This window comes from Camarhynchus parvulus, chromosome 4 (assembly GCF_901933205.1).
Source record: "Camarhynchus parvulus chromosome 4, STF_HiC, whole genome shotgun sequence".
Taxonomy (NCBI): Eukaryota; Metazoa; Chordata; class Aves; order Passeriformes; family Thraupidae; genus Camarhynchus; species Camarhynchus parvulus.
Window position 1 is genome coordinate 28,191,387 of NC_044574.1, and position 13,781 is coordinate 28,205,167.

The window sequence follows — 13,781 nt, forward strand, 5'->3', positions numbered from 1 at the left end:
AGCTTTTTGCTCTTGTGATTGAAGGCTAGAAAAAATGAGTTTCATGTCAACACCACATTGTCAACAGTGTTGAATGGCCTGATTACTGAAGCAATTAAAAAATTATCATGAAAATTAGCTCTGCTGGCAAGATAGAGAAAATAAAATTTTAATTATTACTATGGCTTGTTTGTGAAAATGATAAAAAAATTCATTTCACTTGCTCTTGTGAGAGCAAAACCATCAAGCCTCCAAATTCTTTCTTACTGTTCTTAGCTTTTAGGTCCCTCCTTGAAGTTTTGAATTGGCCCATGTACTTTCAGAACAGGTACATGGTTCTGAAATTTTTTCCTCCTATTCTGATTGTTATCTTTCTCCTGCTTTCTTTTGCAGTAGTTTACGATTTAGCTCAGTATTCTATCTGCTCTTCCTATAGTACTAAAATAATATATTTCATGTTTTCATGAACAATTCAATTCCATCTCTTGAAAAGTGACTGCAGGCACAGAAGTGGGGAGTTTATCACCATGATGAGGTTATTTGATACAATAAACAGCTGGGACATGAAAGCTTATCTGTTAAGAAAATGTTTTATCTCGTGTTGTGAGACATTTTGAATATGGAACAGTAGCTGGTAGTTTAAGATCAATCCTTATATGAAAGTCAGCGCCTACCAGGAAGTGCCTAAAACGTGCAAGGCAGGTTCAGCTCCTTTTTCTCCTTGTGCTCAAAGCTGCTCTTTGTCAATGAGTGCTGTTTAGGAATGCTGCTGGATGCTCCCACACTAGGAGATTATAATACAAAGTTTGTAGTGTAAAGAATCAGCTGAAATTCTGCAGTTGGACTGGAGGATTATTTTTTAATTAGTTCTCAGCTGGCATAATGTGCAAGCATTGTTTTATGTTTCTGAAAGGCTATCTACCTTTGATTCAATACCATCCTGAATCTTAAAATTTGCTGTTGTGACTACTACCATGCTTGCAAATCCCTAATTTAAATTACCTCTTAAGAAATGTAGTGTATTGTTTTGTGTGGCTAATTTCTGTTTTCACCCTAGCAGAAAGGGAAGGAGGAAGAGAAGAGGGAGTCATTGTTTTGTGATGACAGGACAAAAGGTGTTTCTTTAATTCTTCCTCTGCAGACCTTAGAGGAGTTTTGGAAATATGCTCCTTTTAAGAGTTATCTCTGCTGATTCTCTCCTTGTAATAGTGCTTAGCATTTTGAATGTTCAGCATTTAGGTAAAGAACAGTATATATGGATCTCTTGGGATAACATGTTCTAGCTGTAGAACATCCAGATTTGTAATTTCAAACGTTAATGGATAGAGTTGGCAGTTTTATTGTCTGTTTTGTCTTCATAATTTTATTTTCCTGTGGAAAGATACTGATCTCACGGTTCTACAATCAATTTTGCTTTGGCATCTAGTTTGTGTTTTCCCAAGAGCATAGTTAGTTCTTGCTGATCACTCCTCATGGCTGAAAGAAAATTCAATGTACATTTTAAGACATTTTCCTGAAAAGTAGCTTCTGTGGGATGCTTACATAAGCAGACTGCAGTGTACCCTGTTTTTTTAAGGCATTTCTGGTACAGTGGACAAAACCATTACCTATCACTGTTTGTAATACTGTTGGTGTTGGGTTTTTTTGTTATTTTATTTCTTTTCTTTATTACATGCTATAGTGTCCTTTCTGGATCCTTTTGTTTGTACTGGTTTAAGCAGATATTGATTATAGACATTCTGCAATACTTTTTCTCTTGCATCTGAGCATCCTCTGAAGACTTTTTTAAGGGAGGGACTTTGAGAATCATGGTCCTAGCTATCTCTAATGTACTAGATTATCTGGGATTTTTCTAATAATTGCTTGTGTCTTAGCCCCATATGCTATATTATTTCTTTTAATACTTTTTTTCATATCTCATATTCACAGTGCAGGATTAGACTGTACAGGCCTTTTTTAAAATTATGTGCACCTTAATTTTGATGCATGAAATTGTGCATTCTCAAAAATCACACTGTGATATGGCATAGAACTTATATTTTATTGAATAATTTTATGTAAGCAGGTGTAAGGCTTCTGGAGTAGATGTCCTGTCATTCACAGCCCCATTAAATACATCAGAAGATTCCTTTGTCTTTTGTTGATCTAAACTAGATGTAATCTCTAGGATCACATATGCTTATTCAGCATGATAATCTGTTGAAAGAGAGGTTAGCTAACATGTGGCCATTTCATTGTTGCTGCCTTTGCCAAATTGGTGTCACTCTTTAAGGAATTGGACTGATGCCTATTGATGAGTCTGGCCTTTACAATATGTCTGTGTTCACTGCTTGTTTCGTCCTGGACTCACTGCTGTGCTCTTTATTTGATCTTTCTGTGCTTCTAGGCCTGTTGTGCTTCTATTGCTGTTTAAATTCTAGGGCTCCTCTAGCTAAATTAGAGCTTTGGTTTGCCTAATTTTCTCCCATTTCCTTTAGCTTGAAAGTCTTGTGTATCTTAGATCCTTATCTAATCTGATTTCTAACAAATGAAGATCAGAAGTTCAAGATTAGTGGCTCATTTAGAGTGAACACAGGAACTATTTCCCTACTTTAATGCTCTGTGATGTTCACCCTGGACAATGCGTTCTTCACAATTAATGTATTCAATTTTTCTTTAGGAGTCTGATCAGTAAAAAACTTGGATTAAAAACATATATGACAGAAAGGAAGAAGGGCAAATGCAGAGCCCTGCTGCTGTAATTTTTGTCTTGCTTAAAGCATGAGTACACAATTTATGTACAACTCCTAAGGAAGCAGGACCTTGCAAAACAAAAGTGAAGGTGATGGAAAATATATGTATTCCATTGATATCATACCTATGTTCAGAGGCTGCTTCCTCTCCTCTCCCCTCCCCTCTTAATCTACCTTTGAATCTATTGATTTGCCATGTCCATTTTTATTGCTTTTTGTCAAGGGAGCTGTGCCTTTGACATTGACAGATTTATATTTTATCCCATAGATTTCAGAAAAACATGCCCACTAAGTGCAGTTTGCCTTAATGTTTGATTGTTTCTTTGAAAAACCTTTCCATTTAAATGGAGAGAGGCATAATTTGTCCAGCTGCTCAACCTTGCCATCAGGGACATGTTCCAGGGATAAGCAGGATTTAGCAGAGGTTAAGGGGGTACGTCTGTACAAGAGCTACTTGTTAATATATTAGTGACGTAGCACAGAAGGATTCACTTTGGGCAGGAGGTAAGTGTGGGCTTGGTACATCAGCTGATCTCGGACAGTAAGCTCCATTCTGAACTAGTTTGCTTGATCTTTTGAGGCTCATTGATTTCTAGAACAGTATTTATTGCTTTTTGAAATGTTCCGGTAAATACTTAGTCTGGTAAAGATTTAATGGAGGAAGTCCTGTATTCATAGCAATTTTTTGACGTCAAGCAAAGTGCAGTGGAACTACAATGTTAGCTTCTAGTACCTTGACAGTTTCTTCAGAAATATGCTTTCTTTGGCATAAGCTCTTACACATAACCTGTGCCAGTTAGGTCTGGTGTATTAACTGCAAACACGGGTTGTGATATAATGAAACCCAGAGCATATCAGAATTAAATTTGGCATTGCTGCAGGAAAGAGCCAGTTAATGTCCTTGTGTAATGCTTATGTAATAGATTAGATTCTCTGCCTGTTCTAGTTGTCTGTGGTGCTATATAAAAAGCTTGCCAGCTTGCTAGTACTCAATTAGCTCATTCACCAGGAGTAAACTAGTTTTCTAGCTTATAGGAGCAAAGCGCTTCCAATCCTCTAATTGGTTTATGCGTATAATCTTTTCCACACACCAAGTGCAAAAGTTGACTTGCTAATAGAATTGGAGAATAAAGTGAGAGAGGGGAAAAAATACAGAAATATCTATAAACTTTGATCTCTATGGACCACTGTTTATTAATAGCACCATTTGTTACTCCTTCAGTTCTTCCTGGTTACTTGAGACAACAGATAAATCTTAATAGACAAGAAAAGGGATCATAGATACCTAATGCATAAAAATTGTTTGGTTTTCAAGATATACTGTTGCTGTCAACCTCACAAACCTGATTTGTTTTATATATATTATTTTAACTTTCTACGTATCTTCCTTTTAATGTTTTTAGAGGATACGAGTAGGCTTTAGTTGTTACCTGTTATAAGTTTTTAATAGGAACTTGTACATTTTATAAAACAAAACTGGTAAAAGCGATTGGAAAGCATGTTTGGAGATACCATGTCAGTGTTAGTTCAGGGGCTTTGAAAAATTATGCCTTATAGCTTATTTTATGGCATAGAAGATAGGATTTTAGAGCTTTTAACTGAAAGATATAATAATCTCATGATAGTATATTCAGTGGACTTTCAAATAATTTCTTCAAAACTTTAACTCTGAACATTGTCAGGACAGAACCAAGTCAGTGCAGGGCTTTTGTTATTGTCTGTTCCTCCTAGGGCAGAAGCAGTCTGTCTGATGAAAGATATCATCCTGAGATGGGACACGTACCTTCCAGGCTTCAGCTGCTTCTCCAGCCTTTCTTACTGGTCTTTGTGACATCAAAATATTTAGAAATACTTCTAGAGTTAACCAGGACTATGGTGAGGTTCTGCTTTAGACTTGGTTATTTCAGCCTCTTGTCTGGCTTCTCATCCATGCAGAGTCTTACCATGAATAAAATGTGGGAAAATCTTGCTTCAAAGCATCAAACTTTCAATGCTAAGGAAAACTTGAATATTTTGTAAAGCTGTTGGAAACATCTACTTCATGTTCTGCTTTATTTAATGTAAGCTCTTGTTAAAACTGCATAATTTTCTTTCGAGATGCTGAGATGTTTTATAGATATTTTTTATTCTTATGAGCTTATTATGAGCTTGCTCATCTCATAGCTAATGCATGTTTAGAAATCTCTATTTATGAACATAGCTAATAATACACTTTTTAGTTTAAGAATTGTCTAAGAATAAATATTAACTGAAAGTTTAATTCTCCTACTAGAGTTTAAGCAGATCCTTGCTACATGCAGAAGAGAAAGTAATTTTCTTGGAGACTTTTGAATCTTTAATAATAATTCAAATTTGAAAAATCGCATCAAGTTGCAATTGAAAAGCTTTAAGTAGGAAATCAGGGCCATGGTTTCACTTCACCTATGTTTTAGCTCCTTTTAAACTTCCAGAGAATAGCTCATAAAATAGATTGTATTATTTAAAAAAATGGCCCAATCAAAGAAAATATGCATGTTCCTGTTGCAGCATGACCAGGTACACTGTATTCTGCCAGAAGCTTTGCTCTGTGCCAGTGAACCTCCTCTGTTCATTGGACAATATCTTCCACACAGGCAATTTATGTAACTCATTTCCAAGATACCCAGTGTAACTCTCTGAAAGAGCTGCACCTTCTGGGCATTCTCAGGCTGGATACCTGGTTCTGACTGTTACTCGGTAAGAATAAAATATCTTATGGTTTGCTTTCTCCCCTGAGCCTTTTTGAGCCCTTATAGTCCTCGAAACATTTCTCAAAGAAGCTGGATGTGTTGATTCTCCCCAAGCACACTGGATCTCAGAGAAAAAAGAATGACACCTTGGAGAAGAGAGGGCTCCTGGGAGGCCTCATTGCAGCCTTCTGCTACTTAAAGGGGACTTACTAAAAAGAGGGACAGTGACTTTTTATATGGACACAGCGGCAGGGCAAGGGAGAATGGTTTTAAACTACAAGATAAGATATTTAGATTAGATGTTAGGAAAAAAACCTTTGTGGTGAGGGGGGTGAGGCACTGCAGCAGGTTGCCTGGGGAAGTTGGACAGGTATCTGGAGGCTGGACAGGTGTCTGAACAACCTGATTTAGTGGATGGCATCCCTGCCCATGGGCAGGGGTTGGGACTAGATTATCTCTAAGGTCCCTTCCAACTCAAGCCCTGCTGTGATCCTTGAAGAGTCTCCTGGCACTGACCTGGTCAAAAAAAAATCTCTGAGAGCTTCCACTCCATCTCAAAATGTAGGACACTTTTATTTTCCACAGAATGAGGTGGTGACTGAAAATGGTGATAACCAAAACAGTGCTCCCTTGACTGTGTGTTATTGCTGTTGCTCACCCCCTGTCCCGTGGCTCAGGGTAGATGTGTTCCTCAGATGGGGGCAGCCAGGCTGGTGTGAGGGGAACACAGCCCAGCAGAGGGAAGTGCCTGGGTAGCCAGGGAGCAGGACTGTGGCGTGTGGGCATGGTGGCAGGGCAGGTCTGCTCAGGCACCCAGGGTAAAATACTGCCCAGCAATCAATAAAGACTCGAGTCCATAGAGATGAGGCAGGGCTGAGGGCAGGCCAGAGAGGCAGCCTGGTCTCAGCGTCTGTCTGTGGGGCTGGTGGCCAGGCACAGACACAGGCAAAGGCACAGCTCGTGTGGGAGACAAGCTGTTGTGGCTCAGCTTAAAGCTTGTGTGAGAAAGGGGAATCAGCACCAGTGGAGCGTCCCCACAGCACCATGAGGAAAGCTCTGCCCAGGGTCACCAGAACCCCTGCAGAGGGATATAAATGTGTCTCTAGTAGAACATTTCTAGTGATGGATGCCTTTCTGTGCAGTGTCCAGACCTCATTGCTGTCTAGCAGTTTCCAGCACTGATTCCATGCCCAGTTCCTAAGTCTGCAAAAGGTTCAGGCTGCTTTCTGGGTGTGACAGGGAATGTGTGTGTCTGTGGCAGAATGCTTAGGACAGAAATAAACTCTTGGTGACTAGGAGTTCAGTTCTGCTGATAGACATGGGATAAGTTATTTGAGAGTCAGATTTAGTTCTCTGTAGACCGCTAGTCCAATGCTGTCTTTAGAATCTGAAGGTTAACATATTAGCAGCACTGCTTGCTAGCACTGGCCCACCATTATGCAGTCATTTATATGCAATAGTATTGAAAGGTTAAATGTTCTCCTGCAGTGCAAAAGTGAAACATGACTCTTGCTTTAAGGTCACACATTGCTTTAGCTGATACTACTGGACAATATATTTCAAACAAGATGGATCCCAAACCATCCATCTTTTGTGATGCTTGTCATAAGGAAGAGGTCAAATGGATTTTATAAGCCTGTGTTATGCCAAGCATTGTGAAGACCACTCAAGACTGACAGAAAGTTTTTTGGATTGCAAACCTCTTTGGAAAGTTCCACATCCTCTCATATTGTCATAGTTATGTTCATCTGTTTCTCATAGTTTACCAGATAGTCTTTCAAGAATGGATGGTGTAGTTATAACAAGAACATTTGTTAAAATACATTTAATTGTATTAAGTATTCCATTTAAATAATTAAAAATCATCAGCAAAAAAAAAAAAAAGTGTGCAAGTTCATGATGCAGAGACTTCTGTGATGCTCTCTTGTGGCACAGGAAAGGATAACGAGCTTTCTGGTTTTTGATTGTCGTACCTCTATCCTTTACAGACATTTGTTTGGGCAGAATAGTCAAAATAAAGAGACTGGACTCTCCTTTGTTTAATGTCTGTGCCCTGAAAAAAGGGATTGGCATCCATTAAAATTTTCAGAGACTCTTAGAAGGAAAGCCCTTTATAAAGAGAAGACAGAAGTGCTAATTGTGGGAATAAGAATATTTCTTGTTAATGACAGAGGTTTGCTTGAGGTTTTTTGTTGACTCTTAAGCAAAATCCTACACACCACAAATACAAAGCAATAGAAATTTAAGTAATATTAGATCTTATGAAAGGGTGCTCTTCTTAAATGGTACATATTTTAAAACTATTTTCTTTGAAGAAGGGTTTCCAGTAGCTATAACAAGCTGTCATCAAACTTGGCAAAGAAATGCAATAAATCTTTGCTTGACACTCAGTCATTGAAGTTGTGCCCTGGTAAAAGGGAAGCTTAATAATTAATTATTTACCTCTGCTCTTGCACTTCCTCTATATCCTCCTGTCCCTGTCTTATGATGTGCAAATGATAGGAAACATGGCACAAAATGACTGGATGAATATGGGAAATGAGCAGTGGCCCAGTCTCATGTGGGTTTCAAAATCTAGTCTCCACTTGCTATAGGGCTTGTCATTATTAGACTTGTGGCAAGAGAGATAGGAAAGGTCAAGGTGAGGATTTTCTGTGTATCCTTAAATATCACATAATTATATAGCTGTGTCCTTTTCTCCCACATTCTTGTAAGCTTGTTCTTGAGAAGATAATGCATCTGCCAGTACCAGCATGCACAGGGATTTGTGGATTAACATTTTTGAAGTTAGTTATGTTTTTATCCTTAGAAGCCAGAACTATAAGAACTAGAAATTAGTATTAAAAAATACTTTTTACCAGTTCTCTGCTTTGCTGAGGAAAAAAAAAAAGGCTGCACTTCATCCAAGCTGGAGTAATTTTTACTCATTTTGATTACAATTAATTTGAAAATCAGTGATATGTTTTGAATATATTGTCACATCTTTCAGGCATTTGTGGAAGAATAGTGAAATAATGGTCACCAACACCTCTGGTTTGCTTAAGATCAGAATATTTGGACCAACAGTGCCCATTTCATTGCATTTCCATTTTTTGTTTCTTTGTATATCAAAAACTTGAGGGTGAAAGATATGATTGACTTTCAGCCAAATCCTTTTCATCACACCAATATTTAGAGGAACTCATTACTATCAGTCATGAATTTCTAATTCTTTTCCCCCTCCTCTTGTTAGTGTTTTTATCCATTTCCTATCTGTTTAATATTTGTGGACCTGGAAGTCCCTGTGCAGACTTGGTGTACTGCAGCTAAAGGATCAAATCAAGTGGATTACATTTCTAATGTAAATAGTTGAATTGTTTCCAGTTTAACACATATTTATGGTTTATCTTAGTTAACAAAAAATCTCTAGAATTACCAGCAGATTATAACTATGGCAACAAGAGCAGAGAAGATGGAACAATTTCTTTTCAGGGTGTAATAGGCAAATGAAGCTCAGGTTTTGTTTCCACTGCTGATACTCTGTTCACAAGTCAGAACCATTAATGTGTGATATCAAAAACATTTGGCAGCCTCATGTCTATGAAATAAATACAATGTGCAATCAGAGATATCATTAACAGTAGATGATAAACAAGCTTGTGATTTGGACAAATAGTTACAAAAGATTTGGTGAAATTTGTGAAATTACAGAGAATGAGTCCTTGTTGTGTATGTGGTTGAAAAACAGTGGAAACAAATAATTTAATCAGTGCCAGATAAGGCTGTTACAACGTGAAAGTAATTATACTTTTCATAGCAATTAACAATTAGATATTTACAAATTCAAAATTATTTTAATGACAATTATAACAATGTGTATACACTTTCCACTGCATAGAATACAAAGGTCCATCTTCAAAAATTAAAAAAACTAGTTTCTCATTGAATTGCTCTAGTGAACCTGGTGAAACTTTAAGCCCTTTATTTATTTTCAAAGTGAAAAGCTGTGTCAGTGATTATTGTTATTATTAATCAAGGCTTCAGTTTCCTCTTTTAGAGAGGTTTTTTTCTCCACTGAAATGTTCTGTGGAGCCTGGGTCTCTCTCTCATTGCATGCCCTCCATCTCTGCATAGGCTCTATTGGAAGTCTGGGGATAAGTTCTCCACCAGCAATTCCAGGTTCAGTGAGTTTGCATGGAGGAGAAAGGACTTTCAGCTCTGTCTGCTGGTCATGAGCACTTGAAATCCTCTGGTGCTTCATCACAGTCTTGGTCTTACTCTCAAGCAAAATACTTCTTCCATTCACTTTTCTGTGGCTGTTATTTTTCTTTCCTAATCACTGAGAAAACACAAGTCTCATTCTAGTGCCTGACAGCTCTTCTGTAGCCACTGCCCATGGCATTCTGTGTTTCCCAGCTTACAGTGATTATTTAGCAAAGTCATAAGAGTCAGGCCAGGGTCCAAGTCAGCCTGAATGCATCCTCCCCCTGGAGGAGAGAAAGCTCAGTGCCTCAAGCTGAGAGACTCCTCAGTCTCATAGCTGCTGCCTCTGATTGCTCTCTGTGCAATCAAGCCCTTGCCAGCTCAACAGCAAGAGCACGAGCCTGAGCTCTGCCCGGGGCTTGGGGAAAAGGAGGACAATTGAGGGGTTTTCATTCATAGCTGGTGCTGCAGTGGAATGGCTCCTTCTCCCTAAGAACTTCTGCCAGCCAGGTAGCATTGCCACTAGGGCTGAGCAAAACAACTTCATTGCAGGCAGCAGAGAAGGGCTGACCACCTCTACAACCAGGAAGCATTTGATTCATCTGCTGAGCAGCACCAAGGGTCAACAATATGATTATTGTGGGGAGTTGTCCTCACTCAGCTGAGGACGATCATGGAAACCTCGTGGGAAATGAACCCTTTTGAAGAGAATAAATCAGCACTTTTTAGCAACTGATCTTTTGTTCAGATTGTTCGTGGTGTTGGAGGATAAGCTGGCTGTCAGTGAGCACCAAGCAGTTGGACAAAAGGACAGTGTAACTCCAGCAGCTTGTTAGAGATGGAGAGGCAAGGAGAGGCTGAAGCTCATTTAACATTAACTCTCAGCTGGAGCTTGCCCTCCCACCACATCCCTTGTGGAGAAGCCCTGGCTTCTGTATTTTGTTTGCAGAATGAGAAGTGAGCTAAGAGCATTTTTGTGGAGCTGTGTCCCTTGTTTCAGAAGATGTTGCCCTGTAATTGAAAAGGTGTTCTTTTCAGTGGTACCCAAAGTACTGGCACTTTATGGTTGTGCCTGACCATTTCAAAGTTTGTTTTCTCAGTCAAAGAAAAAAATGTTGAAAACTTTCAGTTAATCCACCTACACACTCATGCATATTATTCATTTCCCGTTGGACCCGAAAACAAAAGCGAACAAAAGCAAATGTAAGGAGGGAGGTTAAAGTGAGCCTTGCTGTGCCTTGAAGATGCTGATCGGTGATAAGCAGCAGGAGCGCCTCTGCTGGGTCGCTGCTGCCACCCGCTGGCGCTGGGCTGGGGCTGCCCACGGTCCTGCTCCGGGCTGGAGGAAAAAGCCAGATAATTGAGATCCAAGTGATGTTTTCTGGAACTGTGCAGGAAATAGGTATAATTTGTCTGAAGAACAATGAGACTCGTTAACATCGACCATCTTGTCTGACAACTGCCACATTAATACAGATCTGATAAGTTTTTTGATTCATATTTTCTGTTTAGTTTTATAATGATTTTGTTCCTTTTGTTGTTCTCATGACTGTAATTGTGAGGATAGTATGTATTAGGGCTAGTGATACTTCATTAATGAAAAGCTCCTTACTGGAAACTGTCCCTTTTAGTGATGTCTAAATATAAAATCGCACTTGTCTGTATAACAAGACTCCCAGTGAGCACCTGTTTACATAGCAACAAGAAATCCACCCCAGAGCAAAACAATACCAGTGAGACCTGAGAAGGTTATCTCAGCTGCAACAGAGACCTCTCCCCTTCAATTTACCCAGATGGCTCAATCTCTCTAAACTCCAGAGCAAACACATAAGATTGAAAGGATGTTTTGAAGGTCAACATGCTTTGAACCTTTCCGGTGAAAGTATTACAAAATCACTATTGAGCATTCTGTCAGGATCTCCCATTATTTGTAGATTGAGTTTGATTTTGCTGGGCATTGGCCTCATTGCAGCACCATCTCACCTATGAAAATTTTAGGCCTTAACTGCCCTTTAAAATGTTTTTCAGGACATCTGTGGTTTAATACAAGGATGCACATCTGTTTTACCTCAGCATATGTGTGAACTTAGTGACTCTGCTGCTTGTTATCAAACCCATTTTAAGGTACTGCTTTTTTCAAGGAAAGCTTTGCTAGGCTAGGACAGACATTACACAAATGTGAGTTGATAGATACCATAATGATTAACTGCCAGGTTTTGATTAACAACCTTAGGCTATCTTCTCCTTTATTGCATTAAATGTTTTAGCCTTCTCACATTTCTTGGTCTCAGTGTCTGTCTCAAATCTCACAATTGCATCATCTATGCCAGACATGGCTTATGTTACAAGCATCCAGGACTCCATTACTCTCTTGTAATACAAGTTGTTATATATATACAACACATATATTTATATTCTTGAAGGTGTTTACGGTAAGACTGTGGTTACTCTTTTTTATTGCTGTTTCTGGAAGCTAACTAAAGCAGAGGTGAAGGATATTGGACAAATAATTTAATTCCTCATTTAATGGGAATACCATTTTCTATTTCTGCTAACGTTCTCGCTGGCATCCTTTTCAGCGTGACATAGACAGGAGTTAAAATTTTTCTTAGCATATGAGTAGGAGAGTTCAAGGTGGAATTGGGGTGGGAGTTGATTTGTTACTCTCCAAAGGAAATGTATCAGATTCTTGGTGTGGTAGCCTCTTAGATCTGAGGATAAAAGATTTGATCTTTCGCACCCGTACTGAGTGCTACTGACAGCTGTGAGACTTCTTACACAGTTTTCACATGGTGTTGTAACAGAGGCTGGGCTTGGAAGGCAGACATTGCTAAGGAGCATGTTTTGAATCAATATGTTTTGGAGAAATGTACTCTTTTTTGTTGTTGTTAAAAAAGCCGTGGAAGAAGCTTTTCAGGAGGAAGCAAGAAGATGCGCACAAGTGCCAGAGCGCAGGCGGGCAGAGCGTGCCGCAGGGTGCCGCTGCAGAGGTGCAGAGATGCAGGGGTGCAGAGATGCAGAGGTGCAGAGATGCAGAGGTGCAGAGATGCCTTTCCCCGCCGGGCGGTGCCGAGGGGGGTGCAGCAGAACCAGGAGTGCCTGCACTGCCCTCTCCTGAGCTGGGAGCCTCGAATAGGCTTCACGGGAGCAGAGGCATCATCTCCCTCAGACAAAAGAGCAGTTCACTCCATTGCTGTGTTTGTCTTTCAAAATCTTGTTAATATTGACAGTGTCACTATAGGCAGTAAGTCAGTAATTCTAGACTCACAAGAGTTACTTTTTATTTTACTTATTTTACTTTTAGTCTTTCTGATCACTTTGTCACTTTATAATCCTGGTTTTTCTGGTTTTGTTTTCTCTTCTTCCTTTCAGTGACCGATCTTTGTTGTTTGTTTGCTTGCTTTGTGTTTGTCAGTCTGAGGCTGTAGCTTTACAAATTATTTTTCTAGTGGCTGATCCAGGTACAGACCCTGCCCCCCATCTCAGCTGTGAACTTGATTGTTTATTCTGCTATAATAGCGGTTTTCTGATTGCTCTATCTGCTAAAGTTTTGTAATAAAACTTCCCCTTTTATATTTGGGATTTTACCCTATGTATGTACCTTATGCTGCTCTTCTGTTTTTCAATTTATGATAATATCACAGGTCTGTTTAAGAGAGTGGTGAAACAAATATTAGTATTGAGCAGAACTGAGATAATGGTAACTTCAGCAGCTGGCTGGTTAATTAGGTAATAACTGGAGGCAAAAGGACATTTCTATTCACTGTGTATGACCCCATGTATTTCCTATATATTCCTTACATGGGAATTCTTTTTTTTTTTTTTTTCAATATGATATTCTAGTTCAAGGCTAAATTTTGGCAAAGGAACCTTGCAGCTCTTCACAAGAGTTTGCTCACCGTCAGAAACATTTGTTAACTTTCAGAAGCTGCCATCCCCTTGGGACACTCTGTGGTGTTGGTCATGTCTTGTAAGCCTGGTGGGATACCTTGTGGGATAAGTATTTGAGTTACTTCTGTGCCTTGCTAAGCACATTGCATTGCTCATGCACTTATGCTGTTTTTCAGGAATTATGAGATAACGTTAGGACTTCCACTTAGCAATCAAAAGGTGGGAATATTGTAAATGCTTTGAATTTAATAATGATCTGAAAATAATTCCACTTGGTCTTCTGGCAGTT

At 39.1% G+C, this 13,781-nt stretch overlaps 1 protein-coding gene across 1 annotated transcript in view; it reads left to right on the forward strand.

Moving 5' to 3' along the window:
* Nucleotides 1–13,781, forward strand: part of TRMT9B (tRNA methyltransferase 9B (putative)) — a 107,033-nt gene that overhangs the window by 30,123 nt on the left and 63,129 nt on the right. The gene's annotated exons all lie outside the window — the stretch shown is intronic.